Genomic DNA, 19,954 nt, shown 5'->3' with positions numbered 1-19,954 from the left:
TGTCCTTTCTTGTCGTTATCACAATATAGAGACAGTAAAACGATTTAAGTATTTACGTGAAAGTTACTATGTTTTTAAACGTAATTTTCAACTAGAATAAATCAGGATAAAATTTGAATAGATTGTTTAAAAGATTGAGGTCGCGTAGTGTGTTCAATCAAACATACAAAACATACACTATTGCACCGATAACGTATATTTTGTATGTTTTGATTGAATACACGATATGTGATCTCAATTTGAAAATTTTTATTAATCTATATATATCTAAATTACTCCGCTTTATATCCTATAGCACACGAAATTCCATAAATACGTTACCGTTCAAAAGTTTGGAAACACTACTCTTTTTTAAATATCAAAACAGTGGTTCCAATACTTTCAAAGATAAACGTCACATAAGAAATTGATCTCTTTGTTTTAATTATTCAACACACTATTATTTATTTATAATCATATTTCCGAGGAAATATTTCATTTAAAAAATTTTACCAAGTTAACATGCTATGTCATTATTCTGTTATTAAGAAAGAATAAGGTTCGTGGTTTGAGTGAAATTGTTACTGTCACATTTGTTACTTATATATCAATCACACATTCTGGCATTTCAAGCAAATTTTATGATTTTTTAATTATTTTTTACAGCGTGAGTAAAAATATTCATAATAATTGACATTAAAAACTAATAAGCAGGATGCTTCGAAATTGTATGACAGTAAAAATGAGATATTTTAATAAGTCAAAATTATACTTAAAATTCAAATAATAATAAATTTTAGTAGCTAAGAGTTGAAATTAATTGTAAGTTGTAATTGCATAGCATGCTGTTATTACGAATTAAAACTTTATGATTGATCTTTTTATTGTACTTCTTTACAAATTTTTAACTGCTTCTAAACTTTTGAATGTAGTGCATATCGCGTCTTTAATTATTTTGATTGTGGATATTATATATTGCCACAAAAATGCACAACGTATATTATCTATACTACACGAATGGTCATGTATGCGCTTCGGAAGGTTATCCGACAAATGTTATCGATTTACGCAGTTCATATATACGCTTTAAAATAGATTTTACTTTAAGGTATGTGTGTGGATTGTTATTCAATTTACTTATTTCAAATAAATTCTTCTATTAGAGTTTTTAATTTGGAAATATTAAATTACTGTATAACGGTTTCGCTTATTTACTTTGTTTTTACTAGATCAATGACGTACGAAGATGGAGGAGGGGGAACACAAATTCAGTTATGAAAATAATTATAATATATTTTGACTAATATATGTATCCCGATTTCTACAAAATCAATATGTTATAATTGGGTTACAGTCAAAATACTCCTATGAAATGTAATAAGATTTATTCTTTATTTATCAAATTTATGTTGTGCAAGCAATATGAAAATTGAGATAGTTTTTTAATGTTATGTATAACTTTTAGATAAAACAGAAGTTGGTTAGAAAAAGAGAAAAAGCAAATGCAGTAGGTATAAAAGACTAAAACGATTACCGTGTTTAATATTCATTTCGTTCGGTGTCTTGAATATTAACGTCGATATAAAGTAAAGAGTACAGAAAACTTTAAAAATTGACCGCGAAAAGATGTAGATAAATAAAATAAACAAAAATATTTTTGCAAATATATTGACATCTCGTTTATATTAAGACGCAACCTGCAAATTATTACATAATAATAAGTTGACATTATTATATCTTGAAATTATATTACATCTTTCCCTTGTTTAATTGGTTTGACTCGACAAGATGCAGAAATTATTTGATTTTCACGAGGCGAAGGATTAAATAAAATTAAATTTAAATCGACGACACATTCCTTTTAGAATATAACCACTAGATAGAATATTTTCAGAAAATAATTTTAGCTTGAATATACTCTTGTCAGTTTGAGGCCGTGTGACCAAATAAGCAAACCAAACAGCAATCCGTAAAAATAATTATATTAAGTTGGTTAAATACATACGAAATTTCTTTGAATGCAATAATAAATAATTAAAGATCTTGTGTCTCTTTCAATTTCTGCTATTCCATTGTCTCCATTAACTAACCGAGAAGTGATGTAATCTTGTACTGAGAGAAGAAAAATGCAATTACCATAATTTGACTATAATTTATAGTCATTTTTTGAGATTATATATTTGTAATTTCTAGTTGTTTACCCATGCAAATATAGTCAATTATATTAATAGTCACACACATTACTTAAAAATCTTTAACTTTTTCTTAAAATATTTTTAGTTATTATTACCACATAAATAATAAGTGAATTTATCTTATTTATATTTACTATAATTGCAATTGCAATGCTAAAAAAAAATGTTCATTTCATTTACCACTTATATCCTAAAATTTTACTATATTAACACTTGAAATTATCATAATTTATAGTACAATTTTTTCATGTTTAAAAGAACTACATATATGATTATTACTACTAATTACTACATTATAGCAGTAATAGCCACAAAAGTAAAGCTCCTAGCCATAATTATTTACCATGCAATTATAGTCATAAATACCAAATACTTTTTTCTCAGTGCACATATATAGCGATTAGTAGAGCGCCGTATATTCCCTTATAAGCATATTCCAAAAACTTAGCAAGTTAACACCCGACTTATTTATCGAAGACTAGGAAGACTCCCGAGATTTTTGAAATCATGCGTAAATCACGTTTCTCTAAGGAGAAGAAGAGGTAGCGTGGCCTCTTCGCTTCTCCCGTTTTTCGTCGCTAATTCTCCGAGAATTGCGTTGTGCCGTTCCCGAAAGCCGCATTTGTATTCAGTCGGTGGCGTTGGCCGGATCGGGGGTGTGCTCTCAAGATCGCGGCAGATGAGGTGCTTTAAAAAGAGAAAAGGAGTAAACGCGCGCGCGAAACGCGGCCGCGCGTCGGAGGCCGCGGGAGGAATGGCGAGATGAATAAGAAGGAGAGGAAGACGGTGGCTGTGCAGGAGCAGAGTATCCCGCGTATTTCATATGCAGGGGGCTGTTTTGCTTGGCCTCGGCAATATTATTACCATATTTTTCGCATAATGCGCTCGCGTGTATGTCTCTTATTTCACGTGACACCCTCTCGCCGCGCGCTATCGCGGCGAGGAGCGCCGGGGAACGTGATGCATTTTAACGTCTTATCATTCTGTTGTTCGTCCCATGTTTCTTTATACACTATTTACGATGCACCGATGAAAAGTTTATGCAACGTAAGACATTGGAATCCGTCGTTGACCTCGCATTCGATGTAAGCACTTTGATAAAAACACTTTTCCTTTATCGCGAAGTTTGTTGATATTGAAGTAAAAGATATATGAAAAAATATCGGAAAATTAAATATAAGTTTTAGATATATTAGAAAGAATTAGAAAGAAATTGAAGCATTATTATCCAAAATATTATCGTATTATGTTATACTGTTGAGCCATTAAAAATGCAAAAATACAACCTAAGAATTAATATTGTTAAAATATCATCGTCAAAGAAAATTAATACAAAAATATTTTTACCGAGAAAAGATCAAGATGTCTCTGTAAAATCAGAATTTAAAATACATACCCTATGAAAAATATTTCAATGCTCTTTTCCATACATTATACATCCGTTCTGCGACGTGAAAAAAAAAAGTGAAATCGCAAAGTCATTTTCCGAACATTTACCAAGGCACTTCGAGTAATACTTCACCCCCGAAAACAGAAGGGATAAAATTTTAGAGTCGCCGAGCTACGAATGATGAGAAAGAGAGCAGGGATGACGCGTCGAATCGTAGCGCTTTTCAATACAAACATGCGGATGAAAGTGAAGGAAGCAGTACAGCAGAGACGAAACTACTAGCATCCCCCTTGTTCTACTTCGCGCACGGTCCGCGAAATCTATTCGTGTGTAGATTCCGGAAAATTATGGTCGATAAAGAAACAAATTTCGAATTCCGTCGAAATGGCACGTTATAAACATTATTCCGCTTGTAGCGGGATTCTCACCGCCAACCCTCTCGTATTCTGTTTTCTCGAGCACCCTCGAATGTTTCCAGCGGCATCATCCCTTTAACTTGAATATGATTTTCGAGTGCTCCTGCGTGTACGATAAACAATGTGCGGATACGATCGCAGTATCAACGAGGTTCGATCGCTCAGTAATTTACTAGCAGTCTCGAATTTCATTTTTCCGTCGAAATATTTTATCATACGTGTTCATCACTTTCATATCTACGCGTGAAATTGCAATAAAAATATAACAAAAATTGCAGTAAAAGTATAATAAAAATTACAATAAATTTCAGGGGAATATTTATCTCAAACGAAAAATTTCATCATAATTATAGAAGTAACGAAATTAATACTTTAAACTTTCATTTGCGTTCGCTTACCTACGTATCCGAAAAAGTGGAAAATTTTGAAATGATTTGAAAATTCTTGAGGATAAGCTCACCTGGAAACAAAGAAAACTCGTGTTACATACCAATTGTATTTGATTATACGTTAAATTAATTCATAACATAATGTCAAATCTAATTTAATTCTACGTAATTTAAAAAAGCAAGAAATTCATATCATCGTATAATTTAACGAAATTGAATAAAATTTTGAAGAAATAAAGTTATAATACTGATATTAATTATTATTCAAGTTATCGCGAGAAACAAATGTTTCATCCGAAAAATAGCATTTGTGTAACTACAGAAATCAATAAAGATTTCTTAACTCAAACAAACAGAACTTCGCGCAAGATCTCTATCGTGGATTGCGTAAAAAGTACAACCATGTGTTTCGAGTTATTTATTCAAGCCGGGCGCGTTATGTATTCACACACGCTATCGTAGTCTTCTCTAGATAAACAATTATGTAATGCAGAAAGAACGAGAAAGAGAGGGATATTAAATAAATAACAGCGCAACTGCGACTTATATATTCAACTTGGTTATTTTAATTTTTCATAATAATTATAAATTTCTATTTCTCTAAATAGAATTTTATCTGCACAAAAAGTTAATAACAAAAAGTAAAATTAAGGTTTAATTTTGCTTGTAACTAATAATTATATAATATTATATGACAATCTAATTTTAATTATGGTTATATTGTAATTATAATGAAATTGTATAATATATATAAATATATATAATATAACTTTATAGCTTTAAATGTCATTGTTATTGTGTCATTTTAATTTATTATTTCAAAAGGCTAACATGCGTTATGCACGAATATTACAAAGAATATCAAGAGAAATCGAGAGAAAGCTTTTAATCACAAGTTTTCGAAGTACCTGAAGTTTTTGAAATTTCTGAAGTTTCTACTTAAAGTAGGTATACACGTCTCACTCGTTTACAATCGATATTTAACTCCACGACCGGATACTTTATCATCGAAGCAGAGGTAAGTTAGAGTGGACTTTGTTTCTAACGGGACAGAAAATGATGAAGACATGAATGGAGGTACCCGAACGACCGTTGGTCCCAACAGGGTGCTTAAGTAAAAATATTTAGGCCGTTATCGAATCGATCCCGCACGTGACCCAAACTACTTAGCGAGTGTCTCAAAGCTTTGTCTCGATGGACGGCACACGTTGCGAAGTACATAAATTCTTAACTCGTATAAGAACTCTTTTTATTAAACGCGCATCATTAATCATACGCTTGCATAGCTATTTTTTATTTCATAATTATTTTGCATTATTTTCCCGCTAAAAGTTTTCTCTCTTAACACTAGAAGTACTAATCTTTCTTACTGATTAAAAAATTTAAGCAATTAAATTATTATGAAAATAAAGAAAATTATAAAAAATGAAATATTGCATCAGAATAAAGGACATCATAATTATTGAAAAGTCAAAAAAATTCAGAATTCTAACCTTTACACATAAGAAATATTAATTTAAAAAATAGATACGAATCAATAATATAACTGCTGAGTATTTCTAGAATTAGATAAGAGTTTTATAAATCTGTTTAAATCAGAGTTATACAATTACAAGATTACGATCAGAAATATGGGCAATAAAAAACGATAAGCACCATTTTTTCAATCAAGTACGTCTGCAAGAGTCAAGGCAACTGCGACAGAAAGGAAAGCAAATATACGGAAGTTCTAACACTCCTCCTAAGTCGTTCATAGATTCTATAAGGGGGCAGTTTATATGCAGCCTACGGATGGGGTCAGCATGGCTGAAGATATATATTTTTCAATATAACACGCGGGGGACTGGCGGTTCGGACTGCGTGAATCGTTCGACAGAGCATTCGAAGGAGGATTCGAGCAGGAGTCGATGTTATTTTTTATCTTTATTAGATTGCCGGATACCCGTTAGTTGAGGTTCGACGTGCTACGGACGAACGTGCATGAATATCAAGTGCCGGGTAACACGTGGCGCATTTTATCGTCCTCCTGGCGACTTGGGTATATCCTTCGTCCGTAACGGACTCGTCCCTATGTCAACCCTTTCCATAACGGACTAAGAAGCTGCTCAATTAACTTTAAACTGTAATCGATTGAGACGAGAAATATATACAATCCCATTTTTATGAAAAGTAATCTTGCAATTATTACAATTATTGCTTTGCCGATTCGAATTTTTAATTATCGTGATTTATAATCTCTTTCTCTATAAATAATATATAAAAATAATCTCTATATAATAAATAAAATATAATCTTTATAATAATGTATATAAAAATTATTTTCACATTGTTCTAATTTACTTTCTCAAATTATGTAGATTTTATCTAATTGTATACGAACATGAAGTACGGAAATTCCTGATCGTACATCGATATAAAGACTAACTATTCTTATCAATTTTTACATGGATAAGCTGCAATTATATTTTAAAGAAAACGGATGGGCCCGCCGTGCGTTTAAACGATAAGAAAGCGTAGACGGATGTTTGTTTGGTGGGCCGTTAATGTCACCGTGTGTATTGTTTACAGAATAACCGCTCGGCCTCCCCCGCCAGCGGCGGTGCGGTTTGTCGATATTGAGAGAGTCGAGAGACGCGGCGGTGTCTTCCTTTGAAAAATACTCAAGGTAAACTCGTGTGTTGATTGTATGTTCAGCCTGTGAGAGGGCGAGCTCGTGTGTAAAGAGCGCCTCTCGGTGGAATTTCCAGGACGTTACATCGGCTCCTTCCAAAGTACTTTAGTTTCCGTGGGAATCATAATCCCAGTTGTGAACGACTCCGCGAGTTATCAGGGAATTTGCAAACATAAGGGTCGCTCGGAAATCTCACCAATCGAAATCTCGTCAGCCTCGAGTGGGTCAAAGTCTTCGATTTTATTTTGTAAAGAAATGCGCAAAAGATAGATCATTACCATTAAATAAGCATGAATTTTACGGATAATAGTGTATAAATAACAGATTTCAAATTTATTTGGATATCAAATTAATATGCTACATAATATGTTAATAAAATTAAAAGAGATGTAATCCGTACAGGATTAATATGGTTATAAAGGGCATAAAAGAAAAAGCACAATTATAAGTACAATGGGGGTATAATAAGGATATTGATATTATATAGCCTGGCCATAAGTATAAAGCACTTTTAATTTATTGCATTTTCTTGGAAAAAAAAGGGCAGTAATAAAAGCCGACAGAGGCTAATAAAATATTAAAATTATTTTAAAAAATAATTTTTTTACAGAAACTGTTTTTTAATTTATTTCTCATTAGATACAGAACGTTTATGCCAAATTGTGGGAGTACTTTATACTTATGGCTAAGGCTTATACTGTACTTATATTTAATGTATCGGCAATATTAGCTAACATGAGAGAATTATAGAAGATGTATGGTAATGAGAAATAATTGTGAGGACTCTTTCAAACAGCTTAGTCCGTATACTCCCTTGCGTTGTTCAAAATGCACGTGGACATACCGGCGGACAGTAATTAATGGAGACGTAACGAGTGGGCGTAGCCGGGGACTAATATGCGAAATAAATCTGCGGTAATAGTAAGTAATTTGGCCAATAAGTCGATAACAAATTGGGTTTGCCAGCGGCAGTGCGCGGCTCCCTTAATGGCAGGCAAGTGACCGGATCCACCCCCTTGGACACCCACTGCCCTTTCACCCGTTTGTCGACCATGCAGAGCCACCCCCGCGTGCACGTCGCCTTTCATCCCCTCCTTCATATGCTCGAGAAGCACCCTCTTTTGCCGGCATATTCAATATTTCACGGACTCGTAGTGAAGGAAAGTTTTGTTTAAGCTGTAAAGTCAAAGGGTAAGCGACGAAGGCTATCCTTTAGTTGTTATGTCGGGACAACAAGGGACATTGAAGAAAGAAATCAACATGTGTAGGGAGGATTACAAAAATAAGTCAAGATATATAAATTTTCTGTGTTAAAAATATAAATAATTTTGCAACACACATACACACACACATCTTAAATTTGTTAAATTATAATTTAGAGAGAAATCATAACTTGACATAAATTTTAAAAATATCTAAATTATTTAATCCAATTGAATGTAAAACATACACCACTCTACATTAATAATTTATTTTTTATAAATTTAGCAGACTATCGTATACTTTTCAGAATAATATAATCCAGTGTTAAAATAGACTAAAGATATCTATATATCGTGTTGTATCGATAGACGCAATGGATTTAAAAAGTAAGATCTTCCCTTATTTGAAGACGAGGAGATATAAAGAAAGCCCGTTGGTCAGTCGTAATGAATAATGTCCCCATCTGTTCGGGACATCCCATCAGTAACTACAGTCCCTTCATCCCCTCCTTCTGTACTTCCTCACCTTGGTGCTCACCCTAAAAACCATTTCCACCCCATCGCTGCTTTCTCACCCGATTTCGCTGCATATCAAATTATGGAGTTCTGAATGGCCGATCGTCGCCTGCTGCTGCTTGTGATATATTTGGATATATTAAATTTTTTTCATAGTGGACACCCCCAACAACCTACGTTTACATCGTAGCCGAATCAATACAATATTCGGCCAACTATCTTCGTATTTTCATCTTACTTTTCATTTCCACGGTACAAAAATGATATATATTAAGATTTTAAAAAAGCAATTTTTATAAATCTAATTAATTTTCAAACAACTTAATGCTATCAGTAATTCAAAAATACTCAAGAAACTTAATTATTTACTAATTTATCAATTATCTATATATTTATCGAAATAAATTCTTGAATGAATAATTTTAAATATTAAAGTAATGTACATTTAATTGATTGTTATTTAATTATAATATTTTATTTATCAACATTTTACTAAGTTAAAAACGCAAAATTTCTTACAAATTTAACTTTTGGAAATTCACCAATTTTGTGAGTGTTTTTGTTTTCTTAAACATATATCTCCAAATGTATATTTTTTCAATTTCTTTCAATTTCAAAATATATTTTGTACGAAACACATCAGAATCGCACATTAGAATTAACGACAAAAGCGCAGCCGAAAATTTGCACAAGAAAAACGTTTATTGAACAATTACATTTCCCTTCCAGCCTTCGGCCCACCCATAAACCTCCACCCATAAGGTCGAGAGGCTTCGTTTGCATAGTCGCCGACACCTTGCGTGTCCATTACGCGGGGGTAGCGCAGGCGAGGCGCGGGGACCGACGTTGGGGGTGGTCGACGAGGGTGAGACGGTAAGAGGTGTGAACCGTAAACGCGCCACGTGCGCCAAATGGAAATGGACCAAATATCGCTGCAAACACTCGACCGTGCGAGTATCGATATACGACGCACCCTCTCTACATCTCTCCTACGTCCTGTCCACCCCCGACTCTACTACGATCAAGGCACATACATATGAGTCCATGTGAGTCTCCGTTTGTAGTTTATATGCCACCCTCTCCCCTAGCTTCGTCTCGCCCGCACACGTGTGCGACGTTCTGCTTGAAAATTCTCTGGTCATTCGAATCCATCAAGAGTCCGCAAAATATCGTGAGCTACTTCTCATGTACTCTTTGACGTTTCCAGTATGTGTGTGCACAATGTGTTGATACAAAACTGTGTACGTGGAAAGAAAACCGTACGATTTCTAAATGGCGCATATTTTGGCGATAATATTTTTTGCGCATTAAAGGTCAGTCGACTCGTTTTATAAATTGGTTTTATACGTTTCTTTCTTCACTTTTTTTATAGGAAAAAATTACGATTGGATTTTACATATCAAGATTACCATCAAGATAATTATTTTTCCTATAAATTCTTCAGTATGATAAACAAAACGTATTTTCTTAACATAATTAATTTAATAATAACATAATTAATCATGAATAAAATTATTATGCATACATAATTTATTCTACATACATAAAATATATAGACTTATATATTTTTTAAGTAAAACAATTTAAAAATTATAAAAATAATGGAATATAAATTATCTCTCGAATATAATTATACATATGTAAAATAATTACATATAATTATAATAAATGAGTATCAATAGCTCTATTTAGTGTTTAACGCAAATAACATTTTTTAAATAAGATTTTTTAATACAATTAACCAATGAAGGCTATATGTAGTCAAAGTGGGTTTTAGTACCTAATAATATTTTTGTGAGTTTTTACAATTTCCAGTTCAAACAAACCGCGCGCCGATTGTTAGTCTTAAAAAACAGTCCCAAATTGAATTGAAGCTGGAGTACGTAATATCACAACATTTTTTTAATAAATAAAGTTTGGAGTTCTATCAATCGATTTTTCTTCTCTAATGTTCCATGAATTTGCTTTTCCAAATTACTTTCCGCCATTGAAGCGAAAAGTTAATAATTTTATAATAATTCAATTATAATAGTTTAAGTATAATAATCTTAATGTAATGTTCTCAATGTAAATCTCGCATTTTAATGCATTATCACGACAGAGATCAATTAAATTTCCTAATTCACAGAACATCGCGAAGAAGCAAAAAGAGACGCGCAAGAAATAATTCCCTTTTTGCTTCCAGCCATTCGCTTCTTCATTTATCAATTCATCCAATTCACCGACGAGAATCGTGGAAAACATGAAACTATAGTGGAAACAGGCAAAAAGAAGGAGGCGAGTAAAGATAGATACGCAAGATGCAAACTGGAAGAACAGAGACATAAAGAGCGACAGAAGGCGATAGAGGAGGATAGAAAATGAGAGAAAGAGAGAGACAGAAGGACGACGGGGGGGAAGATGAAGGGAGCGAGTGCTTCTAACTAAACAAATATGTACTCACGTACTCATTCACCTATCTCTCAGTCAGTCCTACCTACGCTCCTAGAGCCCTTTTAAAGACTTTTCCTGCTGCTCTTCTATCCCGTACCCCCAACTCTGGGCGCCGACACATCACACATATCTTCGCGGCGACCCGACAAAGGGAAAAGCGCGGTTAGGACTTGAACCGTTCAAACGTCGGATGTACATGTGTGCACGCTTACTCGGGTGGTTTCAACGGCAAGAGAACGTCACGCGATGCTCGGAGTGCTCCCGCGGCGATTGTAGCGAGTCATCGCTGCTATCACCGGTCGAGGATTTCACAAGTCCTTCAAATGGAGGCTACCCGATACTCGAACTTCGAGACGTATCTGCGTCTCGTATAAGAAGCCGCGGAGGAAATAGTTTTTTTTTTGTTTTAGTAACGAGTATTCTCGCTATGAACGTCTATGTATGCAGATCATAGATTATTTAATTTTTACGCAACCGTTATACACGAAGATCCTCTTGTAACTTTATTTGCCTTCATTTGTATTTCCTCATAATAAGGAATTACAAATGAGTCGCTCGTTGTCGAAATGACACAAGTACATTTTCTTATAAGCATACAAATCGCAAAAAGTATTTACTAATGAATACTAATAAATTTACCGAAGTTTCTTGGAAGCTTCTTGGCCATACACTCCTCATTAAAATTTGCATTTAATTCAAATTACTCATCAGATCTGCCATTTAAAAACTCGCACGTTGCAAATTTTTAAAGCTCGTCCCCAATGAAGTCAATCTTGCCGGTTTGATTTCTTTTTCTTCTTTTATAAAGAAGAAGAAGAAGAAGAAAAAGGCAGTATATCGATCGGCGCGATCAGCTTCAGTGGAGACGGGCCTTAAGATAATTAGAACGATATTTACCGAGGCGTAAAAAATCTTTCGTATCAACCGGATCGCTCCCAAAGTGCATCGTGCCGATTTCGAAAATGGCATCAGGTACGATTAATCGCTATGCGAGAGCGTGGGCGAAGCGAGCACCCCTAACGAAGAACGCGGGTCGGACGTAATCCGCTCTGAGAACGAAAGAGGGGACGAGGAAGCTCTCTCTCTCTCACAGGGGAGAGAAAATCAGCGTGGCTACCCCGAGGTGGGGTAGTCGCGCGCTAGATGATATCCAGAGGATTATTCTCTCCCGGTCGCATCACAAACTGCCGTGACAAATCGCCCTATACTTTATGAGACGAGTCTTTCTTCTGTGCGGCCCAGCAGCCGCTCACTCCGTTGGAGCATATATCACCCGAGGCTGTCGATATATTATCGCCCGCGACGCCTACCGTCGCTGCTTCAGCAGAGTCAATACACGATGCGCCGAAACAAATAGCCTGCGAGAGACGCACAGCGCGAGCGGGAGAAGTGACAGTAGCAGCCGGCCGTCAGACGAAATCCTTCGTGGATTTAGACGACGATGTATAGGTCTCGAGAATCGATCGCGTCTCTGATATTTTCTTTTTTCTTTTTTTTTTACAACATCGCTGATCTCTCGCAACGCACGAGCGTGAATACTGCGGATAATGCGAGAAAATACGGAAAGTAATATCCGACACAGTTAAAGCAGTTAACACAGTTAAGACTATTGAAATGTGTAATTATATATTGCAAAATTTATACGATATACAATCATTCACGCGCATATAAAATAAAAACAATATATTAAAGATTAAATTCCCTATGGAACTGCGATAAAATGTTACTCGTTGATAACTTTCGCTGCCGCGAAGATAATAATTTTCGATGCCTCTCGCTCGTTTCGTACTCCCACAATATAAGCCGGCACATTTTTAATTATGTTCTTTCCTATTGCGCCACGCTATGTCTTTTAATGTGGGCTGTATAAATTGTTAATTTACAATTATGATATTCCTGGCCACTTTGTAATCGCGCCGTTTCGCCATTCGGGCGTTTTCTCAGCCCTCAGCCGTCGTAACCCTTCCCATAAATTTCCTGCTTTCAGTGGCCGATTTATAATTACCGCTTTCATATACCTAAAGTGTAATTTGCTTGTGTAAATTCCACATGCTCGGCTCGATGTAGTAATATTTCACGAACAATTCCGAAAGGTATACGGTTTACGCGAGTGGCCGCATATTTTCCGCTGCCCGCGGAAGATAACGGTTTGTATGAGATTTATAATACTTCTATATTATACCTGTACTTCTCCCTTTTTAATTTTATAGAAAAATTTGCGGAACAACCTAGCCTTGGGGAGTCATTCCCAAAAAAAAATGCAGAGCATGTAAAATGTTCGTGCACACCGCATGTAGTAGCAAATATAAAAATTTATATCTATAATACTACCCGCTAATATTAGTTTTCCGTGGAATGTCTTCCTCGAAACGCGCAGGCGTGGTAGCATTCTCTAAATATAAATTAAAATCGAAGCATTAATGCTTAAATTAATAACGAAGTAATTGAGACACGTGTGTCATATAGAATTTTAGCCGGTTTGATAATCCCGGTTTGTACCAAAATGACGCACCGTACAGCGAACTGTAATGCAATTAGATTTTAATAGGACCGTACATTATTCAGAAACGGCAGTTTCCACGTCGATGAAAATTTAGAGGCGATACTTTATGTTTTAATATTCATATGTCATATCAATGTCGAATAAATGTGCGATTGCTGTCCACGATGCTTTATAATATATGCAAAGTGAATATGTAACTAATGAAAATTGAGGTGGAATTGTTTCTTTGCATTTCTATTTTTATGAAGATTTTTTGCTTTTTCGTTGCTAGAAGACATAAGATAATAGATAGCGGAAGTGTGTACTAAATTTATCATGCATTTATTACCAGAGAATGTCTTTCTAACTTTATCATGTAACTTTACAGTGCCAAGTAGACTATTTTTTATAGAGCTTGCAAAATGCGAACAATTAATTTAGCCATAAAATAACGTATATTAGTAAAAACAGTAAAATAACCAAATATTAAAGAAACAATTTTTTTAGATTAAAGAAAATTTTCTTTTTTATTTCTTCTGTTTTAATATTTTCTTTTTATTTTACACTTACTCTATATGCAATATTTCCTTTGGCATTTATAAAACACTCTTTATCTTTTAATCAACTTAGAATTTATTAACAGAAGGACAGTTTATGCATGCATATACTCTAAAACTTCAATTGATACAAAAAATATTTAATCAATTAATACAAAATATATAAAATAACTAAAAAGACTGCAAAGATATTGCGAGTATTGAAAATCAATTACATTTCATGCAAATCGCGGAGTGTGTAAGAAACAGTGGCATGCGGTACGCATGCGATCGACATTCTGCGGTTCGCGGCCGCAGAGATCGCAGCCGCAAGGCGATGCGTTTTGCGCGGTGCTAATCGCGGACCGCGCGTTTTCATGGAGAAAGGAAATTCTCTCTCTCTCTCTCTCTCTCTCTTCCTCTTTCCCACGATTTCCCCAATCGGCTGATGTTTCGCAGTGCTTTCGTGCGCACGGTGGCGCGGTAGCCACGCGACTGTCGAGCAGGTAGTAGCTTACAGCTTTTCGAGCGTGGAGTTTCGAGGTTTCGCGGTTTCGGGGAGGGATAGGACGAACTGTGGGTGAGAGCGTGGGGTGGAGTGAAAGGGGATGAAGCGTCGGCGCCCGACGATACACTACAGTACCCGACACAACGATGCGTGCGACTATCCCAGTGCGTGCCACGCGCCCGACATGACAACATGTGTTTTACCACGTTGCTCGTATCAGCAACGAAGGTAAATCTTTCTGATGGATGCGGATTGTTCGAAGAATAATGCCAATTTTCAGGATACACAATCTAAGATTTTATTAACACATTCAGGTCCGTACTTATAGTCGAGAATCGATCCACGATTGATCCTCATTTCAGGCGACTTAGGTTTGAACTAAAGATTGAACCAATCAGATTTATTAAATCGTGGTTTGAGAAACATTTTTCAAATAAAAGACTGATTCAAACTTAGCTCAAATTGGAGCTCAAGTTGAATCACGATTATGAATGCAACTCTCAGTGACTGACTTGCATTGATTGCATTTATATACCTCGTTAATATATATATATTTAATGTAAACAATTGAATTTAGAAATAATTCATCTCTCAAGAGAGTGTTTAAAAATTAAAAAATATAATATGCATGTTAACTTGAAAAGAACTGAAAGTATTCAAGTTGATCATCGTTTTCACTTAAACTTTTGCGACACTAAATGTGAAACGTTTGACAAGGTACAGTTCGTAAACAGTCATTAAAAGACAGAAAATGAACACAGTAGATATTTGCAAACTATGATAAGAAATTTTGTTTTTTTACCGTTTTTTACCGTTGTAAGCAGTCATAAATAAAATAATGACACAATGAGAACGCAAGGACATATTTCTATTTGTAATTACTAGTAAGAGTTTCATTTTCAACGACGATAATAATGATACGGCAACAGCAATAACAATACTAATCATAATAAAATGGCACGGTGACAGAATATCTCATAGAATGCATTTTTAGTTACGATACGCGCGCACGATTGGCACAGAATGCGATAGGTAAAATTCTAAACTGATATTTTATACCGTATTCCAGTTTATTACCCGATGGAATTTCAAATATGCTATTTCCTACGAAATGCAACTGCCGTTAATAGCGACCGCCTGCAGTCCCTATGTCGGCGTATGAATGCAAAAATTGATCCAACGATTTCAGCAGCTGTTCACAACACGTCAAAAGAGAATAGCACGCTCTTCACTCCACACCTCTCATTTTTTATTCATGGGTCTAGACCTAGTAGATTTGTGCCAAGTTGTATGAGAACGGAACATATATCAGTCATCGTGCGCTTACTTGCTACAAAGAAGAATGATGACGAAGAGAGACAGATGTTGATAACTTCTCTGATTTATTATTATTCGACGATCTTTCGCGCTTCTGACACTGATATTACGTTTTACTTACTCTACTCGATCATCGTCTTTAAAAATCTGGATGATTCAGATATTCCATTTAATAGCAATTCTTCATTTGAATATTCTTTCAACTCTTTGCATTACCATACTTTTTTTTCTAATGTTGCTATTATTCGTAGATGCTTCTGATTTATCGTAATTTTATTTTGTCTCTTCGAGATAACTTCAATTGAATTTTATTCTTATGAATCCAATAATGTCCTTCCAATTATTTGTAAAAATTAGAAATTAAGAATAACCAATATTAAAAACGGTACAAAAAATAAAATAATCATACTGCTTTAACATTTTCTAACTTCGTTTCACAATATTGTTCAAAGCATAGAAAATGAATGTCATTTAAAAACCTCTTTGTACGCAATGTTTCTTACCGACTTGGGAAACTTTTATAGAACAGACGCATTCAGCGTTTCAGTAGATGCAATTGCAAACGATGGCTTGCAAGATGACCTGATAACAATCGCGATCGATAAAGAAAACAACTTGGCCGACGATAAAGCGTAAACACTGCGTTCCCCCTTTGTCAACGTGTACACGCGGCTTCACGAACGTGAAACAAGATAAAGCGGAACAATACTTTCGTCGATTAAATGGATGCACTTAGAGGAAATTAATTTTTCGCGCTGGAAATAATGGCATCGGGTTGCTGACATAATTGACGGCGCTTTTTATGCTATAATAACAAACCACGGCTTATACAAGGGAACAAAGATGCAATTTGACATATTAACGCCAAATTTGCAACGGTTACTCGTACCTTACGATAACTGCCGGAAATAATAATGCCTAGTTGTCTGACTCCACCAGATAAGGATAAGAACGCGACTGTCTAACTACTGTAGTTACAGAGTAGTTATGTACGATAAAAGACGAATTAATTTCTAAAAATAAATATGTGAAAATATCGTAAATAATTTCTCGAAGTCAAGAAAAAAGAAATATTGAAACAAAATGATAAAATACTTTCTCATTGCACTTTATGAATCGAATATACAGCATTTAAACATGCAAACGTTCTTACGATTATACTTGGAGTGTATAACCGTATCTTTGTGTTCAAGAATAGTAACATCCTAAGACGTTACAGAAAAAAAAACAACGTAATGCGTCGTAAAAGGGTGGTCGCGATTACAAATATTGCTCATTAAAGTCACGTTGTGTTTAAAGTTGGCGGAGTACGCGAGACGCATTATCGGTTACTTACTTTACATCGTGTCGCCATCGTGAAAATTAAGCCGCTTGTTTTAAATGCTTGTCAAGAATTTTAAAGCTGTAAGTAGCCATCGTATCGATCGCTGCATTCGGCAAGTTTATGCTTACACACCTGTTTGATTGCCTTGGTTGTTGTTGCTACAAATTGACACGACGTCCTGATAGCACTCGCGACTTTAAATCAACGTGGCTGCACGTTGACCTGATGTCATTCGAAATGTTTTCCTTCACTGATATTGTTATATTTATTACGATTTTAATCGCAATATTTATCTTGATTTGTACCACGTAACTCCAGTAAACATGAATCTCGTACATAAGTATCTCGAACGAATAAATGTACTGATGACTAACATTTCACTCCAATACGATATGTATTTTATGCAATTTCTGTGTAAAAATTAATTGGTTAGATTCCGTAGCTAGTTTTACTCGTCAACAGTTTGAACAACACATAAAACTGCAAATTTTCCATTGTACGATTACATCGTTTTGCAATCAAATTAATTTACGATGTGTCGACTATGTACGATGTTTCGTTAAATATTTTTTTTTATTATTAGCATATTGTGTGTAATAATATTATTGACGTTATAATTTAAAAGGAAAAAATGCATTTTCTTCGATAAATGCACATCGTTACACTGTCACTTCTCGTATCTTTTAAAAGTAACTTTTAAATCACTGTTACACTTGTGCTGCAACTTGACAATTATTGCATCCTGCTGCAACAGCGATGAGGTTGTCAAGGCAAGTAAATAACCACACATCTGTGAACGTACGCACTTGTCAATCGCTAATAGTTCAACCACGGATCTCGTATCTTCACTCCGCCATGTGTCATTTCCATGGAACTTGGGATTCACGCACAACATTGATACATAAAAAGTATCGCTTAAATTCACTCCATTCACTGTTGGTGCAAAGCTCGTTGCGTTGTCATTTTCTATCTCTCTTTCCCTCTCTCGCATGTTCGCAACACGCTCAAGGAAAACGATCGTAGAACGATCTTGGTGAACCGTTAGACAGAGAGAAGCAGATCGACAGGTCGCCTCAAAACGAACTTGAGCGAAGGAAAGAGATGGACATACTGGAGGCGACCGAGAGAGCAAGCGCGAGTGTGCGAGGGAAAGAGAGAGAGTGAGAGAGAGGCAGTCCGAACACACGGACACACGTGTGCCCGATGTGTCCGTGTATGCTCACAAGGAAGGAAGAGAGAGAGAGAGAGAGAGAGAGAGAGAGAGAGAGAGAGAGGGAGAGAAACATACCCCAAAGGTGTCAGAAGGCGCTGGCAGTGTTCCGCGGTATATCTGCCGGTTGTCTCGAGACATCCACGCTCAGTAGGCGATACCGTGTTTGCCACGACGCTGCGAGGCACCCCAGGCAGGCCTTCGAGGGTGGCCTCGAAGGCGGTGGTAGGGCGACTTGCTGTGTTGTGTCGGATGCTACCGGGTAGCGAGTACTTGTTGTTGAGATGCCGGGTACAGGGGGTAGTAGGGGTAGTAAACGTAGGGTATACGGTGACAGAGAGAGAAAAAGGGGAGAAAGAGAGAGAGAGAGAGAGAGAGAGAGAGAGAGAGGCGAGTGAGCGAGAAAGAGAGAGGGTGCATACACACAGGAAAAAGAGAGAGGGAAGGGATTGGTGTACAAAAGGAGAGAGGTGGGGGAGCGGGAGGGGAAGGTGCCGGGGGGTGGCACCCCCGAGAATAGCCTTGCGCAGCTACGTCGGCTGGCTGGTGGAGAAAGCGCGGGATAAGGCGGTGGTTGTGGCCGCGGGTTGGGTGGATTTGTACGTTGCGGGGATGGAGGGTGCGCGCGAATCTCTAACGGCGGTGGCTGCTGCTGCTGCTGCTGCTGCTGCTACCACTGCTGCTGCCGCTGCTGCTGCTATTGTCACTGCTGCTGCTGCAACCCGTTCCGAGCGGAGGCTCGTCCGCTAAACAGCGGACGCGCGAAAGCACGCGAAACACAACTGGGTCGCGACGTGGCTCCGTAGTCATTCTCGGCGGTATAGGGGTGGTCGCCGCGATACGGGCGGTGGCGGGGATGCAAAGCTGAGGGAGGAGGGGAAAGGCACGCGAAATGTGTCGCGGAATGCTAACCAGATCATTGGACGTTACTGTATTCAGGAACGAGGAAGTGCCTCGGCGATGTAGCGTAGTACGTAATACGAAGGGGATGGACGGGGTGAATGACTAGGTTTCGACGCGTGTACAACGACAATGGTGATAAGGATAACGAAGATGACTAACTCGCTTGCACGCGACGCGATGCCGCAATACCTCACGACGAGGCAAGCGGCCGGCCGAGGACGCGACAGAAGTGTACACGCGGCACGGATGCGCGCAACTCTGCGGGCGGGCACGACCGGCTGCGCTGTTTTCCTCCCTGCCGTTAAAACAATAATGCAATATTTAACCATACATACGGGGAGCGAGAGAAAGAGCGTAAGCGAGAGAAACCAAGAGAGGGGGTGCCGGCGTCGGGCGAGAGAAGGTAGGGAGGTAAGGAAAGTAGGGGCGGCCGTAGGGGACGCGCGGGGGACTTCCCCCCTCCAGAGGCAGCCGAGAGGCAAG

At 36.8% G+C, this 19,954-nt stretch overlaps 1 protein-coding gene across 13 annotated transcripts in view; it reads right to left on the bottom strand.

The window, feature by feature from the left end:
- The window catches only part of FoxP (forkhead box transcription factor P), a 301,004-nt gene that overhangs the window by 37,000 nt on the left and 244,050 nt on the right, over nucleotides 1-19,954 (bottom strand). Inside the window, exon 1 of one of the 13 annotated variants that reach the window (XM_018512313.1) lies at nucleotides 17,491-17,541. The exons of the other annotated variants lie outside the window; for them this stretch is intronic. The gene's annotated coding sequence lies outside the window, so the exon portion shown is untranslated. Of the gene's footprint in view, nucleotides 1-17,490; nucleotides 17,542-19,954 lie in introns of those variants that run through there. 13 annotated transcript variants of the gene reach the window in all.

The sequence above is a fragment of the Trachymyrmex cornetzi genome, unplaced genomic scaffold (genome assembly GCF_001594075.2).
Source record: "Trachymyrmex cornetzi isolate Tcor2-1 unplaced genomic scaffold, Tcor1.1 scaffold4, whole genome shotgun sequence".
NCBI classification, from domain to species: domain Eukaryota; kingdom Metazoa; phylum Arthropoda; class Insecta; order Hymenoptera; family Formicidae; genus Trachymyrmex; species Trachymyrmex cornetzi.
This window is presented reverse-complemented; position numbering and strand designations above follow the sequence as displayed.